The sequence below is a fragment of the Neocloeon triangulifer genome, unplaced genomic scaffold (genome assembly GCF_031216515.1).
Source record: "Neocloeon triangulifer isolate White Clay Creek 2 clone unplaced genomic scaffold, ASM3121651v1 ptg000002l, whole genome shotgun sequence".
NCBI lineage: Eukaryota > Metazoa > Arthropoda > Insecta > Ephemeroptera > Baetidae > Neocloeon > Neocloeon triangulifer.
Window position 1 is genome coordinate 8432740 of NW_026775545.1, and position 19589 is coordinate 8452328.

General features: G+C 39.0%; 1 protein-coding gene across 3 annotated transcripts in view; it reads right to left on the bottom strand.

Moving 5' to 3' along the window:
• LOC132205477 (ichor) overlaps window positions 1–19589 on the bottom strand; it is a 41277-nt gene that overhangs the window by 5570 nt on the left and 16118 nt on the right. The window contains exons 1-2 of one of the 3 annotated variants that reach the window (XM_059634543.1): window positions 7166–7403; window positions 6940–7044 (exon numbers count right to left, since the gene is read on the bottom strand). The exons of 1 other annotated variant lie outside the window; for it this stretch is intronic. The gene's annotated coding sequence lies outside the window, so the exon portion shown is untranslated. Of the gene's footprint in view, window positions 1–6939; window positions 7045–7165; window positions 7404–19589 lie in introns of those variants that run through there. One more of the 3 variants, XM_059634542.1, reaches the window with a different exon arrangement.

A 19589-nucleotide genomic window follows, 5' to 3' on the forward strand; every position in this document is an offset into this window, starting at 1 on the left:
GTAAATAAGAAAAGGGGTTGTGCGGAGAGGGGACTAGTCGGTCGGACGCGGAGGTCCCGTTATGGGAGGCGGAACTAGGCAAGAGGTATCTCCGCCAGATCCGCTCCGCGCGCGCTACAGCCTGGTTACCTACTTTCATCCACCCCACTCACTCGCTCGCACGCACCGTGAGCACCAGCTCGACCCACCGCATAAGGCACTAAGCCAAAAAGCACACACGACAACTTTTACTATTAACACGCGGGACAATTTACTTTCCTCGAGGCGCCATTTTCGTCCCACGGTTATCTCAAATTGGATCAGTCCTTTCTTGAGCCTCTAATTGTGATCGTGAATTTGGACTTGATACATTCAAAATGCTCCAAACGAAAATAATTTTTAATAATAAAATTCTCTTTTGTATGATGCTTAATAGATTATTGAGACTTGGAAAAATTTAATTAACTATTTAATTATTTTAACTAATATTTATTTATTTATTTATTAAAGAAAAATAAATCAATTTGATTTAATTGTTATGCAATTTTGAAATAACAGAAAAGTAAAGATAACTAAATATTTTGTGATTCAATTTTAAATGAAATAAAAGTTTTTATATTAAGTTATTTTATTTTCAAAAGCTTTCTTTTTATATCCAATTTTTAAGAGGAGGTAAGTAGCACTAATTTCAGTAATTTATAAAAAGGCAAAATGCAGGTATTTCCATTTTGATGCTTTTCGGCTGTTTATTTCTAGTTGAATTCGGCGGCAAGCGGGTAAGGGGGCCAAGCACTGGCGAAATGTGGCACACGATTCGAATAAGCGAGCGCCCTCGATATCGCGGCGAACAACGCTGACTGGCTCGCCGCCGCCGCACGCCTCGACTTCTTGTTGCCAAAAAAGAAGCACCGTTTTTCGCATCGTGACAAGCGAGGGAGGACGGAATAATTGGCTGCTTATACGCGCCTAATTTACTTTTCAAAAGATCCGGCGCGAGTGAAAGAAAGTAAAATATGAATATATATGTGAAAAGAATGAAGTGGCATGGGAACGCGAAAAAAAAAATAATGCGAGCGAAAAGTGACGAACCGACAATTAGCGCCTTCCCACAAGCTTTTGACGTGTTTCAGTCCGAACAATGAAAAGTAGTCTGGCAAAATTCTCTCCACGCGTATCTTTCTTTATCGCGCCGAAGAAAGTCGAATTTGAAATTCAAAATTTGGTTGGCTGAAATTTTAATCGGCTGCACGAGAGCATGTGACCCTGTTGCTTGAGAAGCACGGCCTTGCTCTTAAACTTGTAATGCGTGCGGCAGCCAGCAAGCCGCAATCAGTGGAGCGAGCATCCAAGTAGGCCAGAGAAAGGGAGAGCCGCGGGCCACGTATATTATACTTAATTATCCGTGAGAAAAACATTTAATCACTGCCACTCTTTGAATGTGATGAGCAGAGATGCTGCGGTTTTGGAAGGATTTTTATTGTCATTTTCACACCAGCGAGAATTTCCTTTATTTATTGTATTTGTTGGTGGCAGAATTATTATAAATTTTTTAATTAAAATTTGCTCTCTTTATAGCAAGATTTCCATTATTCTTGATGGCAAATCGGTCAGGAGAAACGGTTTCTCCGATTCGGTTGCACAAGATGCATACATCAGATTTCGGGAACATCAATGGCTGCAAAATTATTAAGAATGGATGGTTTCATGGAATCAAAGCTCAACATTTTCTCTGCCGCCAGCAATATTATATCTGGCTCTAAGCGAAATAGACCATTTGGGATTGGTCTTTGGGAATCCCGCCTATTTATATCGTCAGGGTATTGACCATTGAAATGAATTTATAATTTGTGATTTAAAATACCTTTTATGTTTTTTGTTCTCTTTCGAGTTCATCCGTGACTGAGTATTGAATTACGGTTGCTTTGCAAAAAATTTTAGGTCTCTCGTCGCCAGACCAAGAAGCAGTGTCGCCAGAGTTCAGGAAGAACATGTTCAATTCAACCTTTATTCTTTGTATCACGCTTGCCGATTGTTGCAAGCAATAGAGAGAAAAAATACACAGGCATGCAGTTTCATGAGTCATGCGCCTGCAGAGCGTGAAAAGTGGTACACTTTATTGCCAATCAATTTTCTTTACTTCGACCGCAAAATCATCAGGAAAATTTGCACCGAAGCGGAAAATAGTCATTTTTTTTCACAATCAAAATTTGATTTTTTTTTTTTTTTAACAATTTCACATTCGAATTCGAGAGCTTACCAGGGCGTGTGAACGAATTAGGAAGGCAAATTTGTGCGACCTTGCACTGCGTAAGTCGGTCGTGTTCGCGAAATCGGCATTGACATTCGGTGTTTTATTTTTTTGATAATTAGCCATCGTTTATGTGCTGCTTCTATAAAAGCTATTGACTTTCTCTCTGCGTGTGCGTTTTCATAAATTTCGGATGCAAATGCAGCGAATTTAAGACGTCAGTTGGTGACAGCGACGGTGAGGTTCAACGCGCCCTGCTCGGGTAAACCAACTTTTAAGCGCATGTAAATTTATTAGCAGCCAAGATCACCTCGCGTGTCCGCCATCAGCTTCCAACGACGTCCTTTTCGAGGCAAAAAACGTGCCTTCGGCGTAGATTAGCACCACGCCGTGCTGAATCGGAAAACATTTCCTTCGCTTGATTTGGAATTGGCAGAGTTTTCATCAATTCCAAATAAGTCACTGTTTGTTTGAATTTAAGATAAGTTTTGCGTTGAGGACACGAAAATATTATCATTATTGATCTTCAAAAGTAAATTTTAATCTTGCTTTATTCTTGGATAAAAAAATATTGATGTTTGTTTGAAAATTATAGACAAAATTAAATCAGATTCGCTTAAGTCTGTTTTATTAATTTTTTAAGTAAATTTTAAAATTTAATTAAGCTTTTTTAAATTTCAAATTGATGTTTCCATTTATTATTTACAGAACAATTTGAAGAAAAAAATATTTCATTGAAACCCTTGCAGCCAATTTCCTGTTCTTAGTTAAAGGAAATTCACACCATTAAAATGCCATCGGATTCTTCAGCTTCATTCAGGATGGAAAAATCCATTACATTCAAGTGACCAGCGGGGAGTTCCGGAAGTACAACTTTAAAGTCAACAGTGTAGCTGGCCAATTTTCTACGCTCTTGGAGAAAAATCAATTGAGCAAGCTGATTTTGAATGAAAGGCGATTGGGTGAAACGTTTTTGACTTTTAAAGTGCATTCCTAATTTGATTTGCTTGATTGTTGGCAGTGATAGGCGCATGCAATGAGAAATAATTATCAATTCAATTATTGGCCCGAGCCAGAAAATGCTAAATCACGGTCGGATCTACCGCGGAGGTGATTAATTTGCGGCGGTCGCTCGCATCTGATAAGGCGAGTTGCAAACGCGGTCACCATGCCATCGCGCCTACCTCTCTCCAGCACTATTCGCCGCGGTATATATGTTATTAAAGCCAAACGCGCCCAGCAGAGAGAGATAAAAGGTACTAATTTCCAGCCGGGCCGAACGCGCGGTTATCGCTCAATTTCATCTGGCCATTCCATTTAGCACTGCTAATTTAATATCTCGGGGCGCGCCGTTAATAACAATAATAATACATAGAGAGTCAAAATGCATCTCTCTGCACGAATTGAGACTCTCCCATGTGTTGAGGAAATTGCCTCTTTATGTGAAAAGGGCCCGTCGGCTCCTTTGGGCAAAATGCATGTGTGCGCAACATGTGGTTGTTTTATATATTCACAGACCCTCTTTGTCCCTTTGGGAAAATGCAGTGCTTTATATTTATTGGGTCACTTTTGTTTTCGTTGCTTTTCTCAGCACCAACGCAGTGTTCGGCTTCTGTTCACACAAAGCAGAACAATGCGCCAAAATGTGAGGAAGCCACTTCCTAAAATATAGGCAAAGGAAGCGCCTCCAGCAGGGGTGCCTTTTGACACTTTTGCTTTCCATCTGGTCAGGGTTGGAGGAAAGCAAAAGTTCAGAGAGAAAGAAGCGATTCGATGTGGTAGAAATTGTGGCAACTTTTCCTTTCAACTTTGGGGGATCCTTTTTGTTCCAGGAAGGACGAATATTTTTAGAATTTAAAAGAAAAAAAACTTGTGTTCGTTAAAGAATGGAAAATATTTAGCATCACCAAAAACCACAAAAATTAAAAAAAGAGTGTTTCTTTTTTAATTTAAAAAGTTTAAAATTAATTTGTTGAAAAGAGGAATATTAATTTATAAAGGAAGTTCTGATTTATATTCCCCTATTTTAACAATCAAATGTCACATCCACGGCCCGGAGCGCCAAACGACCGATAGGAAACGTCTGATTTCCGCTGTCTAACCTAAATTGTGGCCAAAACACATATCGCGCGCAGGTACTTTATATTTGCCATAGCTATCAGTCAGTCGCGGTTATTTTCCAGCACACATGCAAGTAAGGAAGGCGCAGTCCGTTGATAATACAAGTCGAAAACACTCGCAGAGAGTGAGGGCCGGGTGTCCTCTTTTCCTCCGACACTGCGCGCGCTTTGTGCAGCCAACGAACGCGGCGCCTTCATTTTCGAATGGAATATTGTACTAACTGTTCTCTCAAATAAAAGTGCTGGCTGGGCCCACATAAATAATAACAAAGCGTCATAAATGCATCAGATAATTAACAAATCGAACGATAAAAAGTCTTGTATAATGATCCAAAACCAGCAGCAGCATTTGATTGAATAAAATTGATTGATCGTCAAGTTTGCCCAACCGATTTTGCGTAATTTTTTTATTCAAAATCAGGGCGTTCGTTCAATTAATCTTTTTGATTTTATCCAAGGTCGCCTTTATTAATTTCACCTACTTGCGTGTTGCTGGGATTTAATTAAAATGTAACGCTGGGGTGCGCTAGATTACTATATATTATTTTGCTCGTCAGCATAAAAGAGGAAGTTCGATATGCATCTTTGACTTGTTATAAGTTTTTCTTTCTTTCTCATTTCTTATTCCCACAGCGCGCCGTGTTTTTTGAATTGAAAATATAATAAATATAATGCACGGCGCGCGGTGCGTGCCGCTGACCCATAAATGCATCCTCTCATTCTAGCCACGATAATCATACGGTCATAATACATAAAATAAACTTAAGGGCTAGACGAACGTGTACATTATAAAGTCCACCAGCAGCAGCAGCAGAGTTTATTAACGAGCTAGCGCGCGGATATCCCGTTACACATTTATATACCTGTTGCGCCTCCCATGAGCAAGCTCAATATAGTGAGCACAATTAAGACTGCCCGCGCGCTATTTATTATCGATATGCAAATTAACTGCATACTTTTCCTTTCGATAACACGTTTTCCGCGCCACACCTCCCCACACGAATAACCGCTTTGATATATTGCAATTATTGTAATTTTTTTTTGCAAATCTCAATCACAACCTTGACTATGCATTTTGTATTATCACCATTAATTACATTTATAAAAGCAGGGAAATTATTATGAATAATTAAAAGAAAAATTAAATAGTGATAATTAGACATTCAATGTTCATAATTGATTGTTGTTGTTTTTTTTAAATTTTTACCTGTTTGAGAAAAACGATTAATTTTTTTTCTTGTAAATTCAATTTGTAAGCATGAATTTATTTATAACATTTTAAATTAAATATATTTCTTTTTCTTACAAAATTCAAGCCAACATTGGAATTTAATAATTAATTTTGCAATCAATCCAAGTGAATCATTCAGTAGCAAGAAAATTCCCTGGCATTCTAGACAGAGTGACTAGAATGAAGCCGAGGTTGAGCAACCTGGCAAGGACGTTCAACCACCTATTCAGTGAAATTCCGCATCGCTGTATATAAATTAAAGAAAGTTCTTGTTCCGCGCGGTTATTGTTGTCTGGATTTTTCTAGCATCCGATTTTCAAACGAGATGGAAAGCGTTTCTAGATCATGGACCATCTCCTTGAATAAAAATAGACAAAAAATTTATTTTTTTATGTAAAATGTTAACGGAACCGAAAAACACCTTAAGGAAATTCATTAGGCATATCTTTCGTATTTAATAACCAATTAACCATAACTTGTATTCGGCAATATTCATTGACAATTATTTTTATAATTATTCATGTAAAAGAATGAGTCAGCCATCAAAGTTGGTGATATAATCGAAAGTGAGTGTTTTCGACGCCCCTTGTTCCAATTTAATCAAGTTTTCCTCACGTTGGATGAGTAACCCCGCGGATCGCGGAACAAATGAGATTTTTTACACCGAGAGAGTGTGCCTGCCACTGGTCTGTTTTGATTCATATCTCTATATTGGCGCAACTTTTCCGAGAATATTATAATTATGCACATGATCGAGTAACGGTAGATGTTGTGGAAATTTATACACACAGCAGGCAGCGGAACAGAGCAAAGAAGAGTCTTGTCAACCTTAAACCGAGGAGTCACCAAAATCAAACAACACATCGGCGACGACCCAGAAAAAAAATTAGCAAGATCGAATGGATCGAGCCTTTTTTTGTTTGAAAACGAACAAAATTTATGTAGCGATAGAGAAGGAAGATTTTTCACTCTCGGCCGAGCAGCGGCCACAACGACAAGTCGAATATTCGACCCCGTTGAAGCTGCTGTTGGTTGAAATAAAAAGGTTGTGAGGTCGCGTGTATTTTTTCAGAACAGGTATAGTAACGTTACGTTATTTATGATAAAAGTGTGCGTACGCAAAGGCATGGCTAGCGGCGGGTGAACTGTGCCACTAAGGGAGCTAATTGACAGGCAAGTCGCTTACAAAAGCAACTTCAAATAAATATTTTAAAATTTAGAAAAGAATTTTTTAATCGTGACAAAAGTTAAAAGAATTTGTATTTAATTTATTTTTAATTTTCCGGAAAAACCATGCCTTTGGAAAAATACACACCGAAAAAGAAAAGGTTTGGATTCTTTTATACACGAGCAATCTTTACCTTCGTTGTATCGCCATGGTCTAGTCTAGGGGTCGTTTTCGATCCGTCAAAATGAGCCGAGGTAATGGAGTTGCATGAATGCTACCCATAATGAGGGGCCTCTGGCTACATCAAAAAAATATAATATTTTCCTTAATGCTCGTCGTTTCGAAAGATGATTGAAAAAAAAATAAGAAAGGGTGGCGCGGGGTGACACCGAAGGGTGGTGGCGACAAAAAACACTCACGGGTTCGGCGGACTGGTATCCAAAATCCACGGGGTTGAGATCCAAATGCGAAAAATAATCCAGTGGTCCTTTTCAGTTTCACAGGCAACACTGGCACAACAATCGGCGGAAAAACACAGCCAGCTTCTGCACGGCGGGTCAATTTACTAACACAGTCTCACCAGCAGGAAGTAGATAGCCCGACTGATGAAGGAGTAACAAACGGGTCTTGCTCGCTGGCTGAGGAGGCGCGCATACCACTACCACCAATGTCCCACTACGACAGTAACCTAGTTTCCATCCAGAGTGCCTGCCTGGCCTGCCTGCCTGCCTGAGTGTAATGCATGCATGTGCTCTCGGCGTGCCCCCTCCTCTCGCGCTCGCAGCTCGCGCTCCTCCAAAACAAGCGTGAACAAAATTTCTACCTGCCCGCTTTTCTTCTCTTCTTCGTCTTTCTCCCCGTGCCGAGGGGGTGCGACGAAAGGTGGGTGGGGGTGGCGCGGCAGCCGAGAAGAAAGGAGAGAGGGTTTGTTTGTCAGAAGAGCCCTTTTCCTTCTCTGTTAATAATTTTCCCAACCGACGATCTCTGCAGACAGATGGTCCATTCCATTATCTCGTCGAAAGAGATTTTTGGACAGATGAAGCGCGGCCGGGGCAGTTGTTGGGCGCGTTTTCAGGGGGAGAAAGTGGTGCATTTACGGAAAAGGAAGCTGCTCTATCTAGATTAGTAAATTTTAATGCGAGTGAGGGAAAATTGATTCTGTTTAGCCCGCAGCGGTCCAGCCGGAGATAAAGGTTGCACCCGTTGAAATCTCCTTGCATCTCTCCGAGCATGATCAGCGGACAAGGAAACTCGCCAAAATTTCATCATTTTAAAAGGGATTTATGCGACGAAAAAAGGCACACTAATCACAAATTATACTAAAATTTCATCAGTTCGCCAAGAAATAAAAATTTAACTAAAGAAGCTTTTTCTTTAAAACACATAACAAATAAACGGGGCTTTTTACTGCTCAACATAAAAAGATACTTTTATTTTACTTTCTTATCGTGTTTTGATAAAGAACAATAATTGAAAAAAGCGGAAAAAAAAGAAACTAATTGTGTGCGCGCCGAGGTGGTTTGGGTTGCGTGTGATAAAATAAGTGCCGGGCGCGACCTTGTCAAAAATTTTGTGACACATTACGCTCTAATAGCAATCCAGAAAAAAAAACAGATTTGGTGGGTGAACACGAGTCCTAGATGAATTAAAAATTCAATCCACAAGAAATCAAATAAATATTTAAAATAATTTTAAATACAGTATCGGTTAATTGATGAAAAACATTAAATTTTCTGATTCTTAACTTATTAATAATTATAGGAAATTCATTTTAAAGTGACCCTTTCATTAAATGGTGAAAAATGATAAATTTTGTATTTTTTACACTATACATGAAGGGAGAATAAATAAATAAATTAAATTTTTTTATGTATATTTATAGCTGACGATTACTATAAATAATTCTGTTCAGTCAAGAAGTTATATCCACCGTGTTTTATAAGATTTCCGCCAGTGCAATGAAAGAATGTATTTATAAATTTTGAATGAATAACAACTTTTCTGGAAATGGTCATTGACTTTGCCATTCCCCGCAGCGGCAAATGCACGCATTTTGAGCGCTCTCGGCGTACAAATAAAGGCGAAGGAATTTTTCCCGCCAGACTGGTTCTCTCCACCATGCCGCTTGCTTTAATTATCAATGTACATGGAAGAAGATATTGACGCGAGAAAGTTGCATGCCCATCAGCATATTAAACAAGTTGTCCATTATAATTCCCCAGCCGCGTCCGAACACACACAAACGCATTTTAGCTATAGTAAAATAATAGTGTTTTGATCTCGCCAGGAGAACAAAAAAGAAACGCTGTTTTGTCATTAGCTTTTGAATCGAATGACCTTCCCAGGTAAAGATCATTGCGATCGCACATACAATTGACGAGGAAGAGAGAAAGAAATCTCTTTCGAGTCATGAAACAAGACTTGCGCGCTTCGTTTTCCACTGCGTGTATATTGATGCTGCATGAGAGGTATATCATCATTAGAGGGCACTTTTAAATTATATTGAATGCATCCATCAACACTACAAGTAAGAGAGGACGAGAAACGGCAACAAGAAATCCTAACGAGATGAAAAGATTTTTTGCTTTTCATTCGACTCATGACACAAATTTCTTTTAATGCAAACAACTCTAGGTAAAATTTTAATACAATTTTCAAAAATTAATTTTAAACCATTTAAGAAAATTAAAATTAAATATAAAAATTTGCATCAGTTTAAAAAACTAGTATATTTAATGAAATTTTTAAAGTTTTTTTAAATTATTTAAAAAAAAAAACATTTTTTTGTAAAACTGAAATGACGAAACGAGGGTTTTTTTTAACTTTTTTGCTGCTGAATTTAGTATTAAGTCTATATAGAATTTTACATTGAGAAGAAAATTCTCCCGTTCCCAAACACTCCTCATTTTGACAATTTGAATTAATCAATCTACTTGACTGGGTCTGCGCATATCTTAATTACATCTGCGCTTCTCAAAGCGTGTAGAGAGTGAAAATACAAATTTATTGCATGGCAACAAACAACCGCATCTGCAGACGGCGCCAATTACAATTCTTTTTCATTTCACTGCCACCGCTTTATGCACCCAGCAGCAGCTCATTTTTCCCATCATGGTACGATTCGAAAATTGCAGCAGCGCGAGCGCCGTGAAATGATACGCGATGGCAATTAAGCCGCGATTCCAACAGCCGGGAACTTTTTAATAACCCGCATAGCTCTAATCATCATTGGAGTATGTGATTGTTTTTGTATCTCTTCAGATGTGATTCATCATAAAAAGGTTTGATTTCGAGATATTAATGAAGGATGATGAGGAGCAGCAAAAAATCTCTATGCAATTGTTTGTCTCTGCGCGATTGGGAACGGTGCGTTTATAACTGTTAATTAAACCAATTACTTAATTAACTTTCTCTGCCGACTGCGTTGCTAATGCTATCATGGAGGTATGCAATTAAATTTTAAATTGGCTACCGTTTTTGACTGATGGTTTTACTTTCTTTGATGTAAATTGCATAGTCCAAGCTTCATAGCAAAAATAATCAAAATTACAATTTGATGAGAAATAGACAAAGAAAATAAGATCTACTAAGAAAATTTTTTCTATGGAAGTTAATAGAAACTGTTAAAGGCAAGTCAGGTTTTTATAAGACTTTGAAAGCAAAAAACCGGCTTACATACATTTAATTCAAAATGCGGTTTAAAAAGCTATAAATAGTAATAATAATAAACTTTGAAGAGAAAAAAGCTTTTAAAAATTCTCTATTGCTGACTTTTTAAAAAGTCAATTTAAATTCTCAATCAAAATCCTCTCAAATAACTTTTGAACATAATTTATTCTAAAAAAATATATATCATGTGTAAATTAATTTTCTTAAATTTTATTATATTTTACGTATTTTATAGAATTTGCAATATATTTATATGGGCCTAGTTTTTTTGCAACATCATGCTAATTCCAAAGGCCGTTCGCAATTTGACCTAATGAGGCGGCCGGAGATCATTCGGAAAATGTCACTCTCAAAAGGCAAGAACAAAAGGGTGACGTCAGGTTGCTTTATTTCCCTCCTACGCTCGCGCCGCCTCAAATGCAGGCAGGTAAGTGATACAATGAGAGTAACGGGACCACGTCCCCACCTCGTAAAAAAGATCCCTCACAATAATTTAATTGCGCTCGCCCCCGACAAGACACGTATTTTTTTTCTCTCGTCTGCCTCCTTTTATTATTTATTTATTGCATTGGGAAAAGGTCCTCTTTTCACGAAATATGATTCCTGTTTGATGAGATGCACTCTTTTCTGATGAGTTTTTTTCGCCTTTGTCGGGGGGTGGGTGTAAGTAGGTCGAGCAGATTGGGTTTCGAGCCGCACCGGTTGCAAATAATGGAGAGAAATGCCGAGGGTTGAGAAATGGGAAAGGGATGTTTGCTGTGAGAAAAGGCAGGAAAAGGGACAGATTTCGAATCCTTTAAACAGTGATTTCCTGCGAATCGGCCACAAAAACTGATGAAAAATGTATATTTTCTCTTTAAAAAAATCTAAAATAAATTTCCTGTTGAATAAAACTCTTTTTGCGTCAGGATGCGACGCTCATTATAAATTTTCTCATGCAGCTCCAGAAATGCTTTGTGCCAAGAGCACATCCTTAAGTAAGACTGCTCTTGGCAAAGGACTAGGTCAAGGCTGCTCGAGTGGCAGTCTGGCAGCTTTTCATTTTTTTTTTATCAGCACGATCTGGCCATCTCGCTTCAGACCGCTTTTTAACCCCTGCGCTTCGACGCCTTGTTTTGAGTTTCAACCACAAAAACGGCAGCCAAGCGAGCACGCACGCGGCTCCAGACGAGATTTGTGCCCCTCTGGTCAAACAGGATTATTTACTCGGCGCTGGACACAAATGTCTCTCAAAATAATGTTTTTTGGCTCAATAAATCTCTTCTTTTAAAACATGAGGGGAGAAGGTTGTTTTTCTGAAACTGTGATTTCAAGCGGAACTAATCCCGCAGGTTTATTTTCCAACTCTTAAATTTTTTTGTCCACAGGAATTTTTTCTTCCAGCACCCACTTAAAAAGTGCATGTTCAGTTTACAGTTGGACGAGCGAGAATTATTCCGAGGACTTATCCACGACTCAAGTCAACACGTGCACTTTATTAAGGATTTAAGTAGTGAGGAGTGGCCCCCTTTCAGTGACTTCGATGCTCGCAAAATTCTTGTAGTGTGCAAGTATGTGAGAAAAAAAAGCAGCAATTGAAAGTAAAACACCTGACTGGGGAACAAAAGCCGGCATGAATTTCATGTCCAGGCGAAAGAAGCTCTCGCGGCGGATCTTTGCCTTGATCGCGCAAGAGGTTTTAAGTGGGCCACTGCTCCACATTCGAGTAATGCCGATCCCTGTTCTTGGCCTATACGTATGTGCGCATCTAGTTATGAGTTACTTTGCTTTATTTATAGACGCGACAAGTGCGCCGTGCGATGCGACATCGAATTAGCGCCGACAGGGCAGAACGAAAAAAATAGAGACACTCCCCTGTTTGTCTTCGGGTGAGGAGGATGCGCGAGCGAAGTCAATCAAGTCGCTCAAGGCAAAACGTGAAATTTATTTATTCTCTATTCAAATTATACACGGGCATAAAAACAACAAATGTGATTTTTACTAAAATTTCCAAAAATTATCTGAAAGATTGCAAACTATTATTTCATCAGACAAAAAAACTGCATAGAAAAATTATTTGAATTAATTTAAATTATAGTTTTGCACATTTAAGTGTTTTTTATACTTATTTCTTTACTAAATTGTATTCTTGAAATCAAATACACCAATGGTTTTAACTTTAAAAATTATTATTTTTTATTTATAATCAATTTTGAGTGAAAATTTTAATTTTTAAGGTAAAATTTTTAGCTCTTTTTTAGTTAAGGTTTTTTTAATTTCTAGAGATCTTTTTTAGATATTTGAATAATGAGTTTCAATAGATTAAATGATTCTAAATATTGTTTTTTATTTATTATTTAATTTCACATGATGTACCTTTAACCGTAGACGGGGGAAATGCAATTTTTATCAGAATATCATCAGCATACTGCGTGGCTGCTCTACAAGGTTTGCAATTTCAATGCTCGTGACGAAACTAAACGTTCCTCTCATCGATTTATCACCAATCATGATCTGCTTGCTTCTCTCGCAGGTAATTATCCCCGGCGACCAACGGTGCTAATGCAAAGCGTGCCGCCGTAAATCAATTCCCCGAGACAGATTGAGTTTCATCCGCCTCCGCCACACATGCTATAACCCCCGCAGTATTTGAGGTATACATCACCGAATAACAGAATTTGACAGGCAGGCAATAAGCTGAATGCCTTAATTGCGCCCTTTTACGAATTACAAATTTATTTAACTTTGTTGAAAAAACTGTATGACTCTTTGAGGACCAGATTAAAATTTAATAAAACTGCTGGGGAAATTTTTTACATAAAAACTCTAAAACCAAATTTTTAATAAGAAAGAACTTAAAAAAAGCTTAATTAAAAGCAGTTTCCAGAATTAAAAGAAATTTAAAACACAAAACCGTTACCATTTATTTTGCAAAATGACATGTTATTCAAGTTGGAAATTGTAGTGAAATTCCTGAATTTTTTGACTGGCAGTCGTGAGTGAGCACAAAGTTGCCACAAGTGCGCGAAGTTGGCGAAGGAAAAAATGCAAGTGCACAGCGGCTAAATTGCTCGCCGGTTCCACTTTCTAACTCTGTAACAATGCAATGCAACTGTGTCCAACCGCAGAGCATTGGTGTAGGACCGCGATCGAGCAAGCGAGTGGAGCCAAGCGAAGCACCACACCAGCAGCAGCAGATAGCAAAACCCGGACTGATTTGCCGAGTGACAAAATAGCGTAGAGTGCAATGCACTTTTCGCCATTCAGGAAATTGAGAGTCTTTATTGGAGTCTCGTTAAAACCAGGGGCGTATCAGGGCGTATATATTAAAGTAATTCTCTTTTCCCACCTGCTTTTCATGCAGATGATTTTTTTTATTATTAAAAATATATTTTTAATCTTAAAAATTTGACAGTTTCCCATTTTTCCTTAAAGTTTTAAAAATACGAACGATAAAGATAAAATTAAATCTGTCATCCTAATTTTCTTTTTGTTTGAGTAATTAATTGGCTTTGAATTCATTCTTCTTATGAATCACCATTGTTAGATAAATCTTGTCTGATCGATTTTTTTTAATAGAATATCAATGAGAAAAATTTACACAATATATTATTTATGAAAAAAAAAATTAAATATGATGCTATTTTTGTTATACAAAAAAGTTCTAATAATAGGAATGTTTCAAAGGATCATTGACATAACTGGTGGAGTTTTGTAAAAAAAAAAGCGTAATCAGGATATCCACACATAACAATTTGGATTGACCAATTCAAATGCCGCATTTATCTAAATACCAAATTCGAATTTGTTTTTGCTCTCTCTGCTTAGCGAATTGCGCTGTGCTATGTCTTACGTTATATAAATGGTGCGGATGCAAATGAGCAACGTTCTTGTCAATCCTTGAACTTGATCGTGTGGATTAATTTCAACGCCAATATACGCGATCACGTTTTTGATTACAACACCTGATTGCACGTTTGCTCAAAATAAACCAATCAAAAAGATATTTTAAAAAAATTTGGCCTAAAATTCTGCAATGCAAATCGAGGACAATAGTTTTATCAATATACGGCAATTATAATTAAAAAATTGCACGGCTATTAAGCAAGCCTGACTGAGAGTGAGATGGATTCACGATTTGCATGTGCACACGTTTCCCGGCACAGCACTTTTTGACCTTTGACGCTACTGCAGGCAAGTCTTTTTGACTTTGAACAGCTTAATTAAATCATAACTAAAATCGATTTGACGTTCACGGTCGAATTTTTCGCAAGCTCGTGATTCACATCAGGACAATGAAATCGCGTCAGACCTCAAAATTTATTGTGTCTCCTTATGTAAAAAATGACCTCTCACATGTATTCGTCGAGCGTGCAGTCGAGAGTGTCTCTTCCCCGCATGCATAAAGTATGTTGACTGCCAAGATGAGTCCAAACAAAACTCCAGCAGAAGTCGCTTGGTTTTCGATTATTTAATAATTCATCATTTGTATAATGCATTTTACCACTCACATGTACTGCCACCTCCGAGCTTTTCAGTTACAATCACTCTGCCATAATTCATGCCAAAATTTTTCAAGTTACAATCATTGTCTTGAGGGCTTCTTCAGAAGTTTATTCTAAACTATTTGAGTGAGATTGACATGGCCCTAACAGTTTAATTGCTTTTGGCGGGAAAAGATTAACATGAGCCCCTTAAAGAATCAGTAGAGCTAGAATTATTCAATCGCAATTTAAATTTTGATATTATTTATTTCTTAATTCCATCCATTAAAAAAACGTTTTGTGTTTGTGACTATGAATATGGGAGCAGTTTGAATACCAGATCAGCCTAACGGTACCGCTGGTTGAGTAAAAAATAAAACCACCCTTTGCATGGGTGGTGTTAGCTCGGCTTACTGTACTTTGAGTTTTTTATTCGCTCCCATATGTTACATCCACCCTAGGCTACGGCTGAAAGAAAATGGGTAATCTTACAAGAGGCGCGACCTATACACCACTCTCTCAGAATTAGGTTGGTATCCCGTTTTATGTCGCGCCTGCTGTAGTGGTTTTATGTCGCGCCTACTGTAGTGGTTTTATGTCGCGCCTGCTGTAGTGGTTGATAAAGAAAACCGGTATTTATAGCTCACAATCACCGGGACTGCAGGAAAGAATAAGGGCCTTTGGGATGGGTTCAGAAGGGGAAGACAATCTTAACTGATTGCAAAAGACGTGACCTACCACCAATGTACGGGGAAGGGGGTTGTTTTTATATGTCGCGCCTCTTGTAATCGACCACTACAACAGGCGCGACATATGCAAGTATTCTCATGGTAGGTCGCGCCTCTTGTAATCGACCACTACAACAGGCGCGACATATGCACGCAACGCCTGTGGTAGGTCGCGCCTCTTGTAATCGACCACTACAACAGGCGCGACATATACAATTAATAATGCTAAAAAAAACGAAAGCAGCGAGATTGTGTGCACACCACGAACCAGACCACCCCACAAACCGGCAACTCGGAGGTGGGCAACCCCCCAAGATTAATTTTTGCAGAAGCCGCGAGCGAGGGGTGGAGGCGCAGCGAGGTCGAGGACGTGGGGAAGGCCGTGCGGAGGGCGAGGACAAAAGGGCGGCTGTGTTCGTGGGGGGGCTCCGCAGGAGCCCCCCCACGATCCCCGCCCTTTTGTCCCGCCCGGAGCCGGCCTTCACCACGTTCTCGGGCGAGCGCGCCTCCAGCCCGAAGCTCGCAAACCCACAACGGAGTTGCCCACGAAGGGAGTTGTGGGCACCCACACCGTTTGCTTTCAAAACACCCTTTGCAGACAACTCCCTTCGTGGGCAACTCCGTTGTGGGTTTGCGAGCTTCGGGCTGGAGGCGCGCTCGCCCGAGAACGTGGTGAAGGCCGGCTCCGGGCGGGACAAAAGGGCGGGGATCGTGGGGGGGCTCCTGCGGAGCCCCCCCACGAACACAGCCGCCCTTTTGTCCTCGCCCTCCGCACGGCCTTCCCCACGTCCTCGACCTCGCTGCGCCTCCACCCCTCGCTCGCGGCTTCTGCAAAAATTAATCTTGGGGGGTTGCCCACCTCCGAGTTGCCGGTTTGTGGGGTGGTCTGGTTCGTGGTGTGCACACAATCTCGCTGCTTTCGTTTTTTTTAGCATTATTAATTTTATATGTCGCGCCTGTTGTAGTGGTCGATTACAAGAGGCGCGACCTACCACAGGCGTTGCGTGCATATGTCGCGCCTGTTGTAGTGGTCGATTACAAGAGGCGCGACATATAAAAACAACCCCCTTCCCCGTACATTGGTGGTAGATCACGTCTTTTGCAATCAGTTAAGATTGTCTTCCCCTTCTGAACCCATCCCAAAGGCCCTTATTCTTTCCTGCAGTCCCGGTGATTGTGAGCTATAAATACCGGTTTTCTTTATCAACCACTACAGCAGGAAACCACTACAGTAGGCGCGACATAAAACCACTTCAGTAGGCGCGACATAAAACCACTACAGCAGGCGCGACATACCAACCTAATTTTTAAATACTGGTGTATAGGTCGCGCCTCTTGTAAGATTACCAGAAAATGTTTCATCGATCTGGCATGATGTAGTGGTGAAAAGAACAACGCTTCCCACTTTTATTGGTCGTATATATCATGCAAGGTCTTCCGTCTTTGTTGTACCCAAAAATTATATTATATACCCACCCCAGCCGAAAATGCAGCCGTTTTGCAACAAAGCGGGCCGCGTGGAATTACATCTCCCAGATATATGCGCCCCAAAACTGTTCTGGTGCAATAAAACTTGGCCCTGACCATTTCAGCCCTGCTTTATTGAGAGGTCGTTGAATTTCAGAAGCATGAAAAGGGTCATGCGATGTGCACGAGGGTTGGATTTTTATAATGAGCTTTGTCTGTTCGACCGCGGGTGGCGGCGATTTCAAACGGACATTGGTTGTAAATTTTCAAACGTGGACAATTCTTTTCGATATGGACCGTGTTTCTGATTTGGTTCACAATGAAGGAGGTAAAAATGACACGCACCTGCCTGATATGTGGCGGATCTAATTCCCGTACCAATTGGGAATACCGATTCTTTATGCTTGAACAGAAAATTGGGAATTATAAAAACTGGTGGTCGGCAAGATAATTGAAGAGTTTCCCACCGTTTATGATATTTGTGAAGGTGCAATTCATCATGAAACATTTCTTTCCGCGCGCTTTTCTGACAAACAAAATCTCATTGAAAGTTATCAATTTTTATAAATTGAACCATTTTTTTATTCTTCATTTTATTAAATTTTTTTTAAAATGGAATCTTGAAATAGCGAATACTGAATTTATAATTTTGTAATTAAAAGAAAATATTGTATATTTTTTGATAAAAAAAAAAAATGTAAAAATAATGAAAAATTGTGTAAAAAGCTTTTTTATTTCTTATAAAAATCATCAATTGTTATTTGAAATGGAAAAAAATTCTTGATGCGCATAATTTCAAAGAGAATAAGTTTATTATAATATCGTCTTATTTTATTAGCCATTAAAAAAATTGGAGCACACTGGCCTATTTATATACAAAATTAGTTTATGTCCCGTTTTATCACAGTTTAATTTCGTCTTATGAAGCAATTGGACAACACAGGGATTATTACTATGCGGGAATCCCGTCGATGAGTTTGGCGCGTGAAAGTTGTGCGTGGCGCCACTTTTATAACAAACGAACAAGTGCGTATCAAAGAAATGACCACCGGCCGACTCTGGCTTGCGATCAAAATTGTTGATTCTTTCTTTTGTATGCGTCTAATTTGTTTTCTTCCTGCATACAGTGACCATAAATGGGTCAAGATTAAGATGAAAAGAAATTCAATCTCGGCCGAATTATTATAGGAGAGGGAAGAATTATTTTTTGATGAACACGTGTGAGGCTTAATTGAACTTTCATTGTTCCTCACTCATTTTGAAGGTCGATTTTTTGTTTAAATAAAAATACAATGAGTACATAATTTAATATAGCACTGCCTGAAGAGAGAATCGCATATAACTGAAACTTGAAATATAATTATGCGGCACGCACAGCGTGTCTGTTCGCGGCGTTTTGAGTGAATTATTATACGTTTATGTAAAGCAGGTCTGTCTGCGAGTTGTGAAAATAAAGCCGGCTGAGAAAGATTATAGCAGAGTTGAATCAGAACTAGAGCTCGGCAGCGTCGAACCCGGAACCTGAAGATGCTATACGCACGTGTAATTCAATTGCTGCGAGGGAGTTGCACTGAACAAAAAGCGGAGCGCAACAAGCAACCCATGTTACAGAATTGCATGAAATAAATAAAATAAGAATGAAAAACGTGCATAAAAAATAATTTAAAAAAAAGTAAGGCTACCTACAAAGCCAACGTTTCGCAAATTTTGCAGAGTTATTATGAATTTATTTTTATTTTTAGTGGCAAATAATATTTTATTGAGTTCAAAAATTTGCGCCACAAAATCATGAAAAAATAATTTTCTGCATAGAATGAAAAAAAAATTGTTGCAAAATAATTTATTTTGGTGCATTAAATATTTTTGTTTTGGAAAAAATTTGGACTCCACAAACCTAGCAAGATTATTTTAAAACTGTTTGGAAAAAATAATTTCAATGTAAATAATTGTTTCAAAAACTGATGGTAGAGTTGGGAAAAAATGAAACAAGACAAGACGCGCGCGTCAGGGCGATTCGCACAGTTAGATTTGCTCAACAATCAGGCCGGTCGCTCCAGTTCCATTGTGGTGACCGTGTTATGGGACAAGGGCGAGGCCGCTGCGAGGGCGGGCGTGGTTTGACCACCTTCCTAAGCATCTCTGCAGCCGGCAGCTTTTAGCCGCGATCATTGTCGGACATACACACATAAAGTACAATTGCAATAGAGTGTGAGTGTTAATCTCCGCGCTACATATCCAGATAATTTATTGGCATTGCAGACAGGGACCGTTTGAACTGCTTACGTTCGTGGTGTGACTTGGGCCTTTAGCACAAAGGACTGTTACCAATCAAGATAGCCAATCAAACAAAATACATATAGGTCGTTTAGTAGCTGCGCTTGAGATCATCTTGTGGGGGTTGAAAAACAGTAAATTAAATGTTTTGTTTCCATTCAATTCTCCCAAGACCTTTAAGAGATTATTCGGCTGAGTCAATTAACATTTCGGTGTGGGTTAATTTTTTTAAATACTTAAAA